We start from the raw sequence: 14,798 nt of genomic DNA, 5'->3' as shown, positions 1-14,798 counted from the left end.
AAACAAACGAAAAATAGAAGAATTTGAAGAAGGATCGTTTGCTTCTGACGAGGAGACTTCCGAAGAGGACAAAGCCGCCGCTGGTGTGGGTATGGAAGTTAATGACTTCAACAAACGCGCAGCAGGTTTGTCTGAGTCTTTTTATAAACAGCTATTGGATCTATCGATCGTTGATCGAGTTCGTCGACTTAACGCTCGAAAGAGATGGAAAATTTTGCCCACCTATAATAGAATGATGGTTGAACTTTCAGATATCGGTTCCGATGAAGAAGAGGAGAGGCAGCCTTGTCACCCGCACCCAATCCCAGGTTTCAATTCAGGCTGGATTACAGATTGGATCGCATGCCACTTCCACACAGAACCAATCAACATATCTCAAAGGGGCTTAACCTACAAAACGGTTGAAGATGACTTTGAGACAGCGTGTCCAGCCCCAGATTTCCCAAACCGAGGTGGTAAACCGTTTGCTCGTCCATGAAGAAGGTAACATCTCAATCTCCATTATTTTTCTCTCTTCATCTTTTGCTTTAGACTTAACAAATTTCGCATCTTTTTAGGGAGTCGGGAGGCAAATGAGACGGATTACAATCCCCCTTCTCCTGATTTAGACTTCTTTGGGGGGATCCAGTTTCATGCCGGCAGTGGATGAGGCTAGGGATGATGATCCGACAACTGCAGCCACAGGTGTGACCGTTGAAGCTGGCGGAGGTGTCGTTATAGAGCCTGATTTGTCCATAACGGTCGCTAGTTCAGGTATATCCATTACCGGCAGTACACCTTTCAGATGGCAATATCAGGCATTAAACGACTCAGAGTCCATCCCTCCTCTAATTGTTTACATGCTTCTGGCTCTCTTAGAAAAGCTACAGGGGATGAGTGTTGATGCCGAGGCCGCAGAACCTATTGTAGCCACTGAAGGTGAATTAAATTCCTCTTCTTTGTCAATTTTTAGCTTTTCTCTTCCTGTTTTGCCATCTTCAGATATTTTGATGTAAGACTTTAGGTGAAAAAATAATCTTTCATCATGCAAACTCTACAGAGTCAGAGGAACTTTTATCTGATCCAGTACGAGGTCCCTTGGGATCTGGTGACATATCACTTGATGATGTGTTACCAGAACAAATTCCTTACGAGGCCGCTGAACTGTCAGCTGGGGCCGGTTCCTCCTCGGGTATGGATTTTATTCCCCTTGCGGCCGTCATTTAGTTGTTATCTTCGTTTAAAATGTAGGGAAGTTTTACTTATAGGACCAGTTATCAAGACTGATGCCACTACTATTATTGGGATATCTAATGATCTTGTGGGTTTTGGTTTCTTAATGCTGGCAGGTATTGTCACAGGGGCTCAAGTGTCAGCTATTCAGCTTCAGCCTACAGCCACCGCGACCGCAGAGGCCGTTCCTGTCGAGTCTGCTATGAGACCAATCAGCGAAGTTGGTACATCGACAGCAGCTACACCAACTACAATTCTGCCAACTCATGAGGATGTGCAGACGGCACCGAGCGCGGGGTGTCCACCTGAGGAGACATCCCCCACTTTTGGTAAGAAATTTTATAAACTGAAATGAATTCAGAACTTTGGCTAATACTCCAGAATACTCATTTCCTTCTTTTCTTATAGGGTCATCCTCCCGGCTTCGAGATATAGTCCAGGCTCTATTGTCTGATGATGATCTGGAGAAATTCCTTCTTCGCATGAAGATCAATTATTTCTTCTCATTTGTGAATAACATGATTGACAAGCTTATCCACCAAGGGTTGTCTCCTGGCCTCTTCAAGTCATACCTTGATAATCAGGTGGCCTTTATAAGAAGTCAAGGATATTCGGACCTGGCGGATGCTATTACTACTGATTTAGATCATCTGGAGCATGAGTTTGAGAGGCTGAAGGACTTTTGAGCTGCTGGTGCTCCTTCGTATGTTGCTGCTCAAATGGAGGCTAGGCTACAAATGTTGCGCGAGGCTCAAGTATCCACCAATTCTAAAATTCAAGAGCAAGAGAGTCATGTTCATCAGACAGAGGCAATCTTTAATGGCAAGTTGGCAACCCTTTGCAACATCGATTCTTCTCTCGCGTCAGGTGCTGCCATGATAGAGCGACTTGAGTTGGAACTCAAAGCAGTGAGGGAAGCTCAAGCTGCTTTGGAGATGACGAAGGTTCATGTGGAGGGTTTCGTGGACACATTGTCTAAACAATTGGAAGTTTCTAAGGAGAAGTTAACAAAGATGAAGATTGAGGTTGCACGAGCATTGGCTACCGATGAGGAATCCATAAAGACTACCCTGCAGAGCGAGCTCGAGTTAGCTTATAATGTGGAATTATCCAAGTTGGAACAACAAATTTTTAGCCATAAACTTCATGTAGATTGATAATGATTTTATGTATCTATAAACTTTATTCTTAATCAATAGAAGATATTCTATCTTTTTTTTATTCATCATGCATCTTTTATTATGATGTATCATTCTTGTTTGGAATAATCAACCATAATATTTATAGGATTTTTGGCAAACCCTCAGCCGTCAACGGATTTGATGTGCCTTTACCGATTATCGTTTGAATCGGACTAGCATGTGAGTTATTTAAGTACGTTCCGCATGTAACGTTGTGTGAAAAGAGCTAACCCTTTTAGTGCTATGATGTTAAATACGTAGACTTCGTTTTTCTCATGGGAATAGACTACCCGGCGACGGGTATTAGGCGTCGACTTATCCCTTCTTAGGATTCAGGATAAAAGTCCCCAGATTTAAATTTTAGTGTCTTCTTCAAATGGTGAAAGACTAAACCGATGATGCGTGTTAGACGTTGACTCTAGGATTTTAGGCGAACCCTCAGCCCTCAACAGATTTGATGTGTCTTTACCGATCACCGTTTGAATCAGACTAGCATGCGGATTATTTAAGTCCGTTTCGCATGTAACGTTGTGCTAAAAGAGTTAACCTTTTTAGTGCTACGATGTTAAATACGTAGACTTCGTCTTTCTCACGGGAATAGACTACCCGATAACACATGTTAGACGCTGACTTATTCCTACTTAGGCTTCAAGATAAAATACCATGTATGCAAAATGCACAGACTTGAAGTTGAGAATTGTGTCTTTTCTTAGGGTAAAGACGAACCCAAAATGAAGAGGAAGAATTTTATATTCTGTCCCCGGGTCTTGTTTAAGGTGAAGACGAGCCCAAAATGAGAGAGGAAGAATTTTATATTCTATCTTCCAAAACTAAAGAGGAAGAATTTTATATTCTATCTCTAGTTGCAAAGGAGACTCGAAGTGGAATCTCCACCCTAAGAATCCGGAAAGGTGAAACTAGGAGTGAGATCTCCACTCCGAGAATCGAAAAGGTTCAAACAACTCTAACTTTAATAGGATTGGTTGCTTAATCCAAGAAAAGAATTCCTCATTTATTGAGGAGAAATTCTGATTTCAACCCTAACTTTTATAGGTTTGGCCGAATAGGAAAAAATGGAAGCCTTTCGTTTATCGAAAGGGCATTCCGATCTTGGTCCTAACTATCTGCATATTTGACCAAGCGAGGTTATAGGCAATCCTAACTTTTATAGGTTTGATTGCTCAAATTGAAAGTGGACCTCTCGTTTATGGAATGAATCAAGAGGGGATTCTGGCTTTGGCCCTAACTTTTATAGGTTTGACCAAGGAAGCAGTGGGAGTGGAATACCGATAGCAGTGAAAATGCTAACTTGTACTAGCCACTCGATAGAGGATTTCGATGTTAAATGATCAGGACTTAACATGCCAAGTTTGAAAATTGCCCAAAGATTGGCGGATAAAATTTTGAGTGTCGTGTTAGTATTTAGCAACGCGAGTGTTAAGTGTACATACACGATGAGAGTTTGAACAAATTTAACTGATAAAAAATTTGGTGGACCCACCGTCAATTGATTTTATTAGTATGGAATCTTGGGAAGAAAGATTGATTTTATCCAAATGGTCGAATCTCGTCTCAGCAAAAGCATTCGTGAAAGTTAGTAAATTGAAGTTTGGCAATGAGATACGCTTCAACCTTGAGGATATTCAAAACTCAAGTGAGGATTTCTTATTTATCACTTTTGTAGTAACTTGGTTATCCCTAAGAACACCAGACGTAGTATTCTTCTGGGAACTTCCCGATACATGGGTTATCTTGAATGTACTAAGGGTATTACTTTTTCAAGAATTTCTCGTTTATCAGCATCATAAGTCGGGCGCCTTCTTTGGTAATAAGGCGATATGCGCTATTTAAATAGACTATCTCTACCATAAATATTCCTTCCCATTTAGGTTCAAACTTGCCCTTCTTCTTAGAATTAAGGATCATTGGCCGTCGAACGGCTAAAACCAAGTCTCCTTCTTTAAAACTCTGTTGTTGAACTTTTTTATCAAAAGCTCTGGAAATTCTGGCTTGGTAGAATTCAATGTGCTGTTGAGCTTCCAAGCACTTTTCATCGAGCATCTCGAGTTCTGAGACATTTATGATGTTGTTCTTCAATCGTCAATTCTGTTCTTCGGTCGTCAACCCCCAGTTCTTTAGCAAAGCCGACTCTGATGAGTAACACATTATATTCAGCTACGTTATTTGAGCACGGCTCGGTCAGTGAGTCGGCTCGAGGCATCACATGTTTTTCTGGAGAAACTAAAACAACTCCAACTCCAGATGAGACCTTAGAACATCCAGGAGTACTTATTATGTTAGCTGCTCGAGAAGCCCTGTCGAAGTATAAACGTCATACTTGTTGATGAGAAGTTATGTTGACTTTGTGGGTTTCATCTGGCAGATCATCGTATATCTCGGAGGTATCCATAGTTGGGTTAGCCGCTAGAAGATAGCAAATAGCATGTCCTTTGACCGACTTCTGTTATTTAAAGTGCAGATCATATTGAGACAACAACAGGGACCATTTTGCTAACCGCCAATTCATGAAAGCTGGTTGCGTCATGAATACTCGGACTGGGTTAACATTGGAAATGACGTAAATAGTCTGTCCAACCAAGTAATGCCGCATCTTTTGAATTGTGAACACCAAGGTGAGTTACTCCCTCTTAATCATTGGATACCGAGATTCGGCACCCACAAGGATCCGACTCAAGTAATATACAGCCTGTTTGTTACCGTTATCATTGCCTTGTGCAAGTAATACACTTAAAGAGTGACCCGTTGCCTTGGCATAAATCAAGAACGGTTTGCCTGACTTCGGTGCAATGAGCACTGGAGGTTTCGAGAGATATTCGTTAATATTCTCGAACATTTTTTGACAAGTGTCATCCTATATGAATGATACGTAGTTCTTTATGAGTCTATAGAATGGCTGACACTTTCCTGAAAGGTTCAAAATGAACCGACGGATATACGCCAACCGCCCTTGTAACCCTCTAAGTTCTTTAAGGTTTCTCGGGGGTTGCAATTCATTAATTGCCTTCACCTTATCAAGGTCAATGTGAATACCCTTGGTGGTGACGACAAATCCAAGGAATTTGCCGCTGGACATTCCAAGGAATGATTTAGTAGGATTCATCTTCAATTGATGAGTCTAAATTAGGTCAAACATCGTCTTCAAGTCCTTGATGTGATCATTCTTATCACGGCTTTTACGACTAGGTCGTCCACATAGCATTCAACAGTCCTCCGGAGATGCTCCTGGAAAATCTTCGACATGGCTCTCTGGTATGTGGCACCTACATTCTTTAGGCCAAAGGGCATAACCGTGTAGCAGAAAACACCAAGGGTTGTTCTGAATGCAGTATGCTTTTCATCATCTGGATGCATCTTTATTTGATTATAACCAGAAAATTCATCCATGAAGGACATTCTCTCGAATCTGTACGTGTTGTCAATGATAACATCCGTGATGGGAAGAGGAAAATCCTCTTTCGGGCAGGTGGTGTTAAGATCTTTGAAATCAATACAGATTCTGATTTTCTCATTCTTCTTAAGGACCGGGATAATATTAGCAAGTCATTCAGGGTGTTGCTCTTCCCTGATGAAACCCGAGTCAATAAGCCTTTTAACTTCAGATTCGATCGCTTCCATAATTTACGGATGAAACCATCTTTGCTGTTGTTTGATAGGTTTGACATCTGGCTTAATGTTGAGGTATGTGCAGCCTCTGCTACTTCATCACCCTATATTATCTTGTTCCTCTTCTTCTTAGACCCCTCCACCTGAGCAGAAGATTTATCCAGACTGAGCTTGGTTGCAATCTCAGCTGGGGCTTGCTGATGTATGGTCCAGAGCTCTCTCCTCTCCAACTTAGCACACAGATCCTTTCATGGCGCAATAGGAGAGTCAGCCTGGGGACCCTCTCTCTATTGCTCTGTGATGGCTAAGAGCGTAGCTTGAGCTTTATTTGTTTCAATAGTTGGTATAGAAGATATGTTGGTGGCTTAAGTACATCGTTGTTAAATAGATTCTCCCAACACTAAGACCTTTTGTAAGCTCGAATTCTCTCAAGGCCCCTCTACTCCACATCCAAGAGTTGCACTGCCCTCAAACCTTATTCTTGATCTTTAGCCATGTAGGACATGCCAAAATCAGGTCAGCGCCAAGGACAAAGAAAAACTTTTCATTCCACCCCTTATTCATCTCAGGAATGTTGGAAATTAGTCGGTCACTGCCGATTGTCTACATATAAAAATGACCCTTGTTCTTGTCGGCCTTGACGCATACCAGATGGCCTAAGATGCTTAACGTCGGGTCAAAATTTACCCAGTGATAGATGACAAGGAAGGCAATAGAATTCGACTTCAACTATGCTGATGAAATATCCAGAGCCCTGAAAACCAACTAGAGTAATGGGTGTAGTGGCGGGCGAATGTCATAGTAAAGGTGGTGCCAACATATCGACGCCAAGTCGCCGTTATGATGATAGAGAGTGTTTCCTCATTGAAGCTGATAGTGTAAAGGCGCTAGAAATGTCATAATCTTGGGCATACTTCTCCAGAGAGCCCGGAAGCACCATTGACTTATACTTTCACAACAGTACAATTCTAACCTCATTTCGATTGATGACAGGTTGAGCATTAGAAGCCCTCAGAGCGATTGAAGAAGATGATCGGAGAATAACGAAAAGTTTTGGAGAAGTAGTTGGGGACTCTTGCTTGCAACATATAGAATTTCTAGGGTTTTGTAAAGTGAGGAAAAAATGAAAGGCATGGATCTCTCTCTCTCTCTCTCTCTCTCTCTCTCTCTCTCTCTCTCTCTCTCTCTCTCTCTCTCTCTCTCTCTCTCTGTGTGTGTGTGTGTGTGTGCGCGCGCGCGCGCGTGTACACACACACACACACACATATATATATGTTGGCCTTCTTGTTTTGATGATATTTAACAAACAATTTACGACTAATGTTGTTTGTCTAGTGTTTGTGATTTTCTATTTATTATAGACAAACAACAAGTTGGTGGATGGATGGAATTGCGCATTCATGATCATATCCAATAGATGTTGGCAGAATAGTGGAGTGAAGCAACGCAATTACAGTTAAAGATTCAAGTTCAAGCTTCATCCGCAAGTGTACCAAGTCAAGCTTATTAAAGATCAAGATCAAGCTTGGGTAATTTAGTTTAGGTGTTTATATTATGTGTGTTAAGTACTTTAAGCTTAATCATTTATACACACACATTTTATTGGTTTCTTTGTATATATATGTAGTTATATATATATACAACACAAGTTTTGGTTTTCATGTTTAGAAATATGAAATTACATATTTTATATTTATTATTGTATTTTGGTTTAGCTACATAGATATGAAACAACAAACAAAGTTTTTCACATTTTCATTTGTTTCATATTCTATTGTGTTTAAGAATATATTGCATAGAATATGCAATTTTGTGAAAATATTTCATTTGTTTCATATTCTATTGTGTTTAAGAATATATTGCATAGAATATGCAATTTTGTGAAAATATTGTATTCTTAGTTTTTGGACTTAACTATAATCATATACATATTTTGTTAAGTCTACAAAATCATTTTGTAAAGCTTCAAAACATGGTTTAGCCAAAATATCAAAATTCATGTGTTTACATTTTCATATTTTGGACTTATTTGCAAAATAATGATATTTTACAAATAGGAAGAGCTTTTTGAAATCCAGTCTTTGTAGCATATTCATTATCATATCTATAATCATTTTCCAAAGTTTTACATTTTTTGGAACTTATTTATTATTTTTAACAGAGCATTGAAACTCATTTTTAAAACCATGTCAGGCTGATAACCTGTTATCAGTCGACTGATCAGTCGACTGATGAAGTCAGTCGACTGATAAGTCGACTGAAGAAAGTGCCTGGAATCTTCATTTAGTCTCTGTTCTATTTCTGTCGACTTACCAGTCGACTGAAGTTTTTCAGTCGACTGAAAATATATGTCAGTCGACTGATAAGCTCGTATTTGAATACGATGTTCAGCTTATCAGTCGACTGATGTCACCCGTCAGTCAACTGACAGCCTGTCAAACAGCTAGTTTTGTACAGAATCTGTTTCTTGGTTTTTAGGAGATTTTTGTTGGATTTCTCTGGGTTTTGGCTGATACCTTCTCTTCCTATAAATACCCTACTGCCTTCAACTCTCAAACCAATCCAAGAAAAGTTTAAACAAGTTTTTAAAGGGTGTTTAAGTGTGTTTAAGTTTGGTTTAAAGCTTGTTTGGTTTGTGAAGAAGTTTCCATAAGTGGAGGAGATCATCTACATTGTTTAAGCTTCATCTTAATCCATCTCTCCATCTTGTTTCTTCAGAGAAGAATTTCTAAACTCAATACTAGCTTTGTATTAATTATTTATTGTTTATCATTTTTCTCAAGCTAGGGTTTACATTGAGTTTATGATTGATTTTCTTATTGCTTACACACACAACCATTGAGATTATTGTATTTGTATACATTGTATAATTGGGTTGTGGGGAGTTGTATCGATTGAGAGTGAGCTTAATTGAGTTTCGTCCATTGTAGAGAACATCCAAAGTTGTATTCGTGCCTAATTGTGTAGATCACCTTGTAATACACTTATACATCGAGAGAAGTGTGTGGTGAGAGACGGGGTCGTCCCAAGAAGAGTGGGATAGGTAACAATACCTAGAGAGAGGTTGTAATTCCTAACACTTGAGGGAGACACGGACTAGAGACCAATACTTGAGAGGGTGTAAAGTGGGATTGCAAGAGTGTGAGATAATAAATTTTTCGGTGAACTAGAAAACCGAGTGTGAGGTGTAAACGTTATTCGGATGACCGTAGAAAACCCGGTTGTGATAGTGGAGATCTCCTCGAGGTGAGGAGCGGAGACGTAGGTCGTGGGGACCGAACTCCGTGATCATATCATTTGTTTGTGATTGTATTGACGCACTTATCTTTATGTTTATATCTTATATCGCCTTTGTATATTGCTTGTTGTTTATATTCCCCACTATCTAGTTTAGATTATTTACCCTTGTGTTGTTTGTATATCCTTGCATATATCTCATAGTATATCTTATTGCTAGGATATTTTTCTTTGTTCATATTGCATATTCTTGCTCATATCATATTGTATATCTATCTTGCAAGAATAATATTTGAATTAGTTTTAATTGGCATAAAATCAAATTATATTAGCACAAGACGCCAAAAAAAAACTATCACTCAGCCCCCCCCCCCCCCCTCTAGGTTTAACAATATATATATATATATATATATATATATTATATATATATATATAATATATATATAATTATATATAATATATATATATATATATATAATATATATATAATATATTAATAATATATTATATACATATATATATATATTATAATATATAATATATGCAGAACTAACACATGGCACAATCTGAACTGTCACACAACCTCATGGGAAATTGCTGATAGTTTTTGAAAACTGAAATGACATTTCAATAACCAAAGCGCCACTCCGTCAAAAGTATCGCAGAATCTCTGCTGACGTCAGAAACATCAAATCACAATTGCCTTATGATAAGGGTGGTTCAGATCGCCAAGGCAGTGAAAAAGTCAGAATGCTCAATTTCTCTCGAACTCGGCTCTCTAAGTCTGAGTGAAAGGGACAAATGTTTTACCTTGAAAATAACTAAGTCTAATGAACTTTGAAGGATCGCCCAAGTGTCATAATTGAATGACCAAATCCCACACATTTGACGGCGCGAGTAGATGAGGAGTCAACCGATCTATCTTGTGACCTAGGTCCGAGACAAATGATGCCTCCAACCCGAGATCTGTTCACAAGGTCTAAATCCGAGACAAAAGGTGTTCCCTACTCGAACTCGATATTGAGTGTCTTGAACAACAGGATGACCTGTCAACTTCACCAACATCAAATCACATTTAATACATGGTCATTCAGTGCTCAAATTTTGCTGCCCAGTCACCATCTCATCTAATGCATGGCCAGTTAGTGCCCGAGATTCTTCGCCCAGTTGCCATCACATTTAATGTAGCGTTAGAATCATTACGACCTCTTGAGCCAGAGCCATCAAGACTCCTCGAACTACAATAATACTTCAGCCACTCTTCACTGTCGCATTGATCATAGAGCGAGCTCGCTCATATTATCGCCGACATGTGTAAAGTGTGGTCTAACTGACTAGCTACACCAACCCGACCAAATTACCAATGTGCCCCCATAAATTCTCTATAAATAGTGGTAACCTCTACTATATTCAGGTATTACGCACAAAAATTCCTAAAGACTACAACCTGTTTTTCTCTTCAGACTATCAGATCCGTCACTGACTTGAGCATCAGAGGACAAGGCAGAGGAAACAACCACTGAGACCTCTAACCTCTGTTACTTGTACTAGGAATTACCTCTTAAGATCTCCCTCAAAACAATCAGCCATCAGAAAAAATTAAGGGCCCCTAAAATCATCCTTGGCTATTCTAAAACTCACACTAACTTCCTGACATCAACAAGTGCCATTAGCTCTTTGTTAGATGCAAAAATGCATCCCGATCATATCTCTTGGAAAAAGTTACAGGACCCAAATCAATTAAACAATCATTGAGTTAGAGTAATCTCTTTATATCACATCTAATCCATATATCTACAAAATCTCATCACATAGATAGAGTATCTTCTAGTATAATAATTTTGATCTGTACTCACGTGAGATCGAAAGGTGTATTTAAGAATGGGAAGCACAAAGACGAGTAGGAGTTATTAGTGGAGGAGGAACAAAGGGAACTAAGGTGGTCACTTTTGCGCCTCATAAATAGCTTTTGGGTATAATTTTGGTAATATTCCAATGAAAGCATTTTGTGGTTGGTTTTCGATAACGTGGGTGAAGTTGAGCCAATGAATTTCAAGACTTCATTCTCATTGCCACTATTTATGTGTAGCCTTAGAAAAGAGTAATCTATATCTATATCTATACTACTATAAAAAGAGTATTGAATACTAGAACTTTTAAATTTCTCTTTTTGCCGTCTCAACTTTTGATAAATTCTAACTATATCATTATCTCTAATTAATCTTTTATTAAATAAATACAACCTCTTATTAATTATACACCATCCCACCTTCCTAAATAATTATAATTATCAATAATATTATAACTATTAATTATTTAAAAATAATAATAATATAATTTATAAAATAAGTATACACAATTATTAGTATTAACCAATTAAATTATTATAATTATTATTTATGAATTATAATAAAAAATTAAAATAATAGTGTAAATAGAATAATATATTATTAAATACTATTAAGAATTACAATATAATTCAATGAGCAATAAAATAAATAGAATAAAATTTGAATCGCATAAATAGTATAATTATTTTAATAATATCACATAAACTATGAAATACACTATGTATTTAGTATTATATTATTAAATAAATTAAATAAATAAGTTAATATTATATTTAGAGTATTTTATCAAAGATGAATAATCTATACTTATTAATGATTGAAAACTAATCTTTTTATAAAAAAATTATTTAATATTAATAATAGTACTATGAATTATTAATGATAGTATAATAAAAATTTACAAAATATATATAGTACTAAATTATTTAAGAGAAAATTTTAAAAAATTAAATTTGATAAATATTTTATAGTATATAGATAGTATAATTATTTTATTTGTATTACTAAACTAAGAATTATAATATTAAGCTATGTAAATTATAGTAAACCCCATGAACTTTTAGCGTTTTGTAGTAAATAGACCCTATAAACTTTTGAAATCACACTAAACTCCTAATAACTTTTGTAGAAAAGCACCCCAATATCTTTTAGATAAATTACACTAAACCCCCAATAACTTTCAAATTGCCCTTTTATGCCATTTTCTGGTTCTAATTTATCCACAAAATTCAGAAAAGTTATTGGGGGTCTTCTTTGAATTAAAAAATTCATTAGGGGTTTAGTGTAATTTTGAAAGTTTTTATGGGCCAAAAGTTTATAAGGATTTACTGTAAATTACCCTATTAAATAATTATAATAAGAAGTAACTATCGCAATATATTCCAAGCATCAAGTGTAACTATATATCTAGTGAACATCAATAACAAGTTAGCAAGATTAATACAGCTTAGTTAATTTAGAGTTATGTTAACAACTTTCAAGTTGGAGGGGCATATTTAAGAGAACTTACAGAATTAACAGTTTTATTTAAGAACAGTTAGATTTGGGGACTTCTTTAAAAAAATGGTTAACATTGGGCGTTCATTATAAGAAAAACATTCAATTATAATAACTACACAATAACAATTAGTTCATACATTTCTTTTTAAGCAATCTTATTTTACAATTTTATTTATTAACACATACGTTACTATTTAATAAAAATTTCAAAACTTAAAATATGTATGTTCACGTACGAAGCACGTGTATTATACTACTCTCTTTAAAATAATTACATTATTTATGCGATTAAATATTTATTCTATTTATTTTATTGATTATTTAATTATAGTATAATTCTTAATAGTATTTAGTAATATATTATTCTTTTTATACTATTATTTTAATTATTTTATTATAATTTATAAATAATTATTATAATAATTTAAGTTAATTGGTTACTACTAATAATTGTGTATACTTATTCTATAACTTATTTTATTATATTATTTTTAAACAATTAATAGTTATAATGTTATTGATAGTAGGGGTGTGCAACGGTCGGTTCGGTTCGGTTTTTACCAAATTTTGAACAACGGAACCGAACCGTCTATAATTCAAAACCGAACCGAACTGTTGCAAGTCGGTTCGGTGCGGTTCGGTTTGGTTTGTTCGGTTCTAACTTCATCAAATTTCTTATCAAACAAAAAACTGTGTTAAAGAAAAAAAAGATATCAACAAAGTAGGATATTATGAAGCATTAAACACTGATATAATGATATTGTTTTTAACCTATAATGATTCAGAAAATGAGTTTAGGGTTTGAGTCTTTGACTCTTTGGGGACGGGTCGGGTAGGGTTTAAGATCAGAATGGGTAGTATTGCACTATATTCGATCGGTTCGGATCGGTTCGGGTTAAAAAGTTTTCAAACCGACTCGAACCGCCCTACTCATAAAATCGATTTTTTCGGGTCGGTTCGGTCGGTTTTTTCGGTTTGGACCGAACCATGCTCAGCCCTAATTGATAGTTAGAACTATTTAGGAAAGTGAGGAGGTTCATAATTAATAAGAAGTTATATTTATTTAACGATTGATTAATTAGAGATAATGGCGTAGTAAGGATTTATTAAAATTTGAGAGGGAAAAAAAGAAAATTAAAAGTTTTAACAACCCAATCCTCTTTTTACAGTAGTATAGGTTAAACTAACACGCAAATTTGAATGATAGCGTCCACATCAAACTGGTCTTTGAATATGCACTAGTTATATATTCCAAGATTGTGAGTGTGATAAATATAGAGAAATTTGAGAGAATTTGTTAATCTTAATGTTCATAGCATTGAAGTATTTAAATATAAGAGTAAGGAAAAATATCTAGGATCCTAAGTGATATAAAACTAAAGTAAAGCATAGCAAGATAGCTTAACTGCTATATTTAACACACCCTCTCAAACTGTATTTGGGTTCTAAATATAGTTTGCTGAGAAGGAGTACGCGTGATGATTTGCTTGTAGGTAGAGAATATTGTTGTGTTGTCCGATGAGGGCTTGTACAGAGATGAAGTCCAATCTGGTCATAAGTTTAGAGCATTTGAAAAAGAGTGACGTGATGTCCCACGTGCAGATGGTAGTGTTGTGGGGATTCACGTGGGTATTTTTGAGGGTGGAAGTGGAGTATGTTGGTAGAGATGGTGTAGCCGGATGGAGGATTGGCATCTTGGCCACTATGGGAATGCACAGGGTGTGGTGAAACCTCTGGTTCCAAGATCGAGAAAGAAGAAAGAAGCCTCTCTAGGTAAAGAAACTGGCTCTGATATCATGATAAGTATAGAAAGATTTGAAAGAACTTTAAAATCTTATTAATTGCATTTGAAATATTTAAATACAAGAGTAAAGAGTGAAGTTTTAGCATCCTAAGTGATATGAGACTGAAGTAAAGCAGAACAAGCTAGTTTAATCGTTATATTTAATAGAGGGGCTCGATCATAGACTGGTTACATATTTTCTTCTCATCTTTCTTCTTATCTCCTCCTAGCATGTTTTCTCTCTTTCAAATCATGTATAAGATGCATATATTTCCCCAATTTAATAAATTTTATATGTATTTTGTATGGAGTAAAAACAAATGCAATACCTTAAAGAATCTGATGTGAATACAAGCGGGGTTAGGCTCATGAAAAGAATAACATTCCTTTAAAAGAGATTACTCTTTTCCA

The sequence above is a fragment of the Asparagus officinalis genome, chromosome 7, assembly GCF_001876935.1.
Source record: "Asparagus officinalis chromosome 7, Aspof.V1, whole genome shotgun sequence".
Lineage (NCBI taxonomy): Eukaryota > Viridiplantae > Streptophyta > Magnoliopsida > Asparagales > Asparagaceae > Asparagus > Asparagus officinalis.
The sequence above is the reverse complement of the archived record's forward strand: the minus strand, read 5'-3'. Positions refer to the sequence as shown.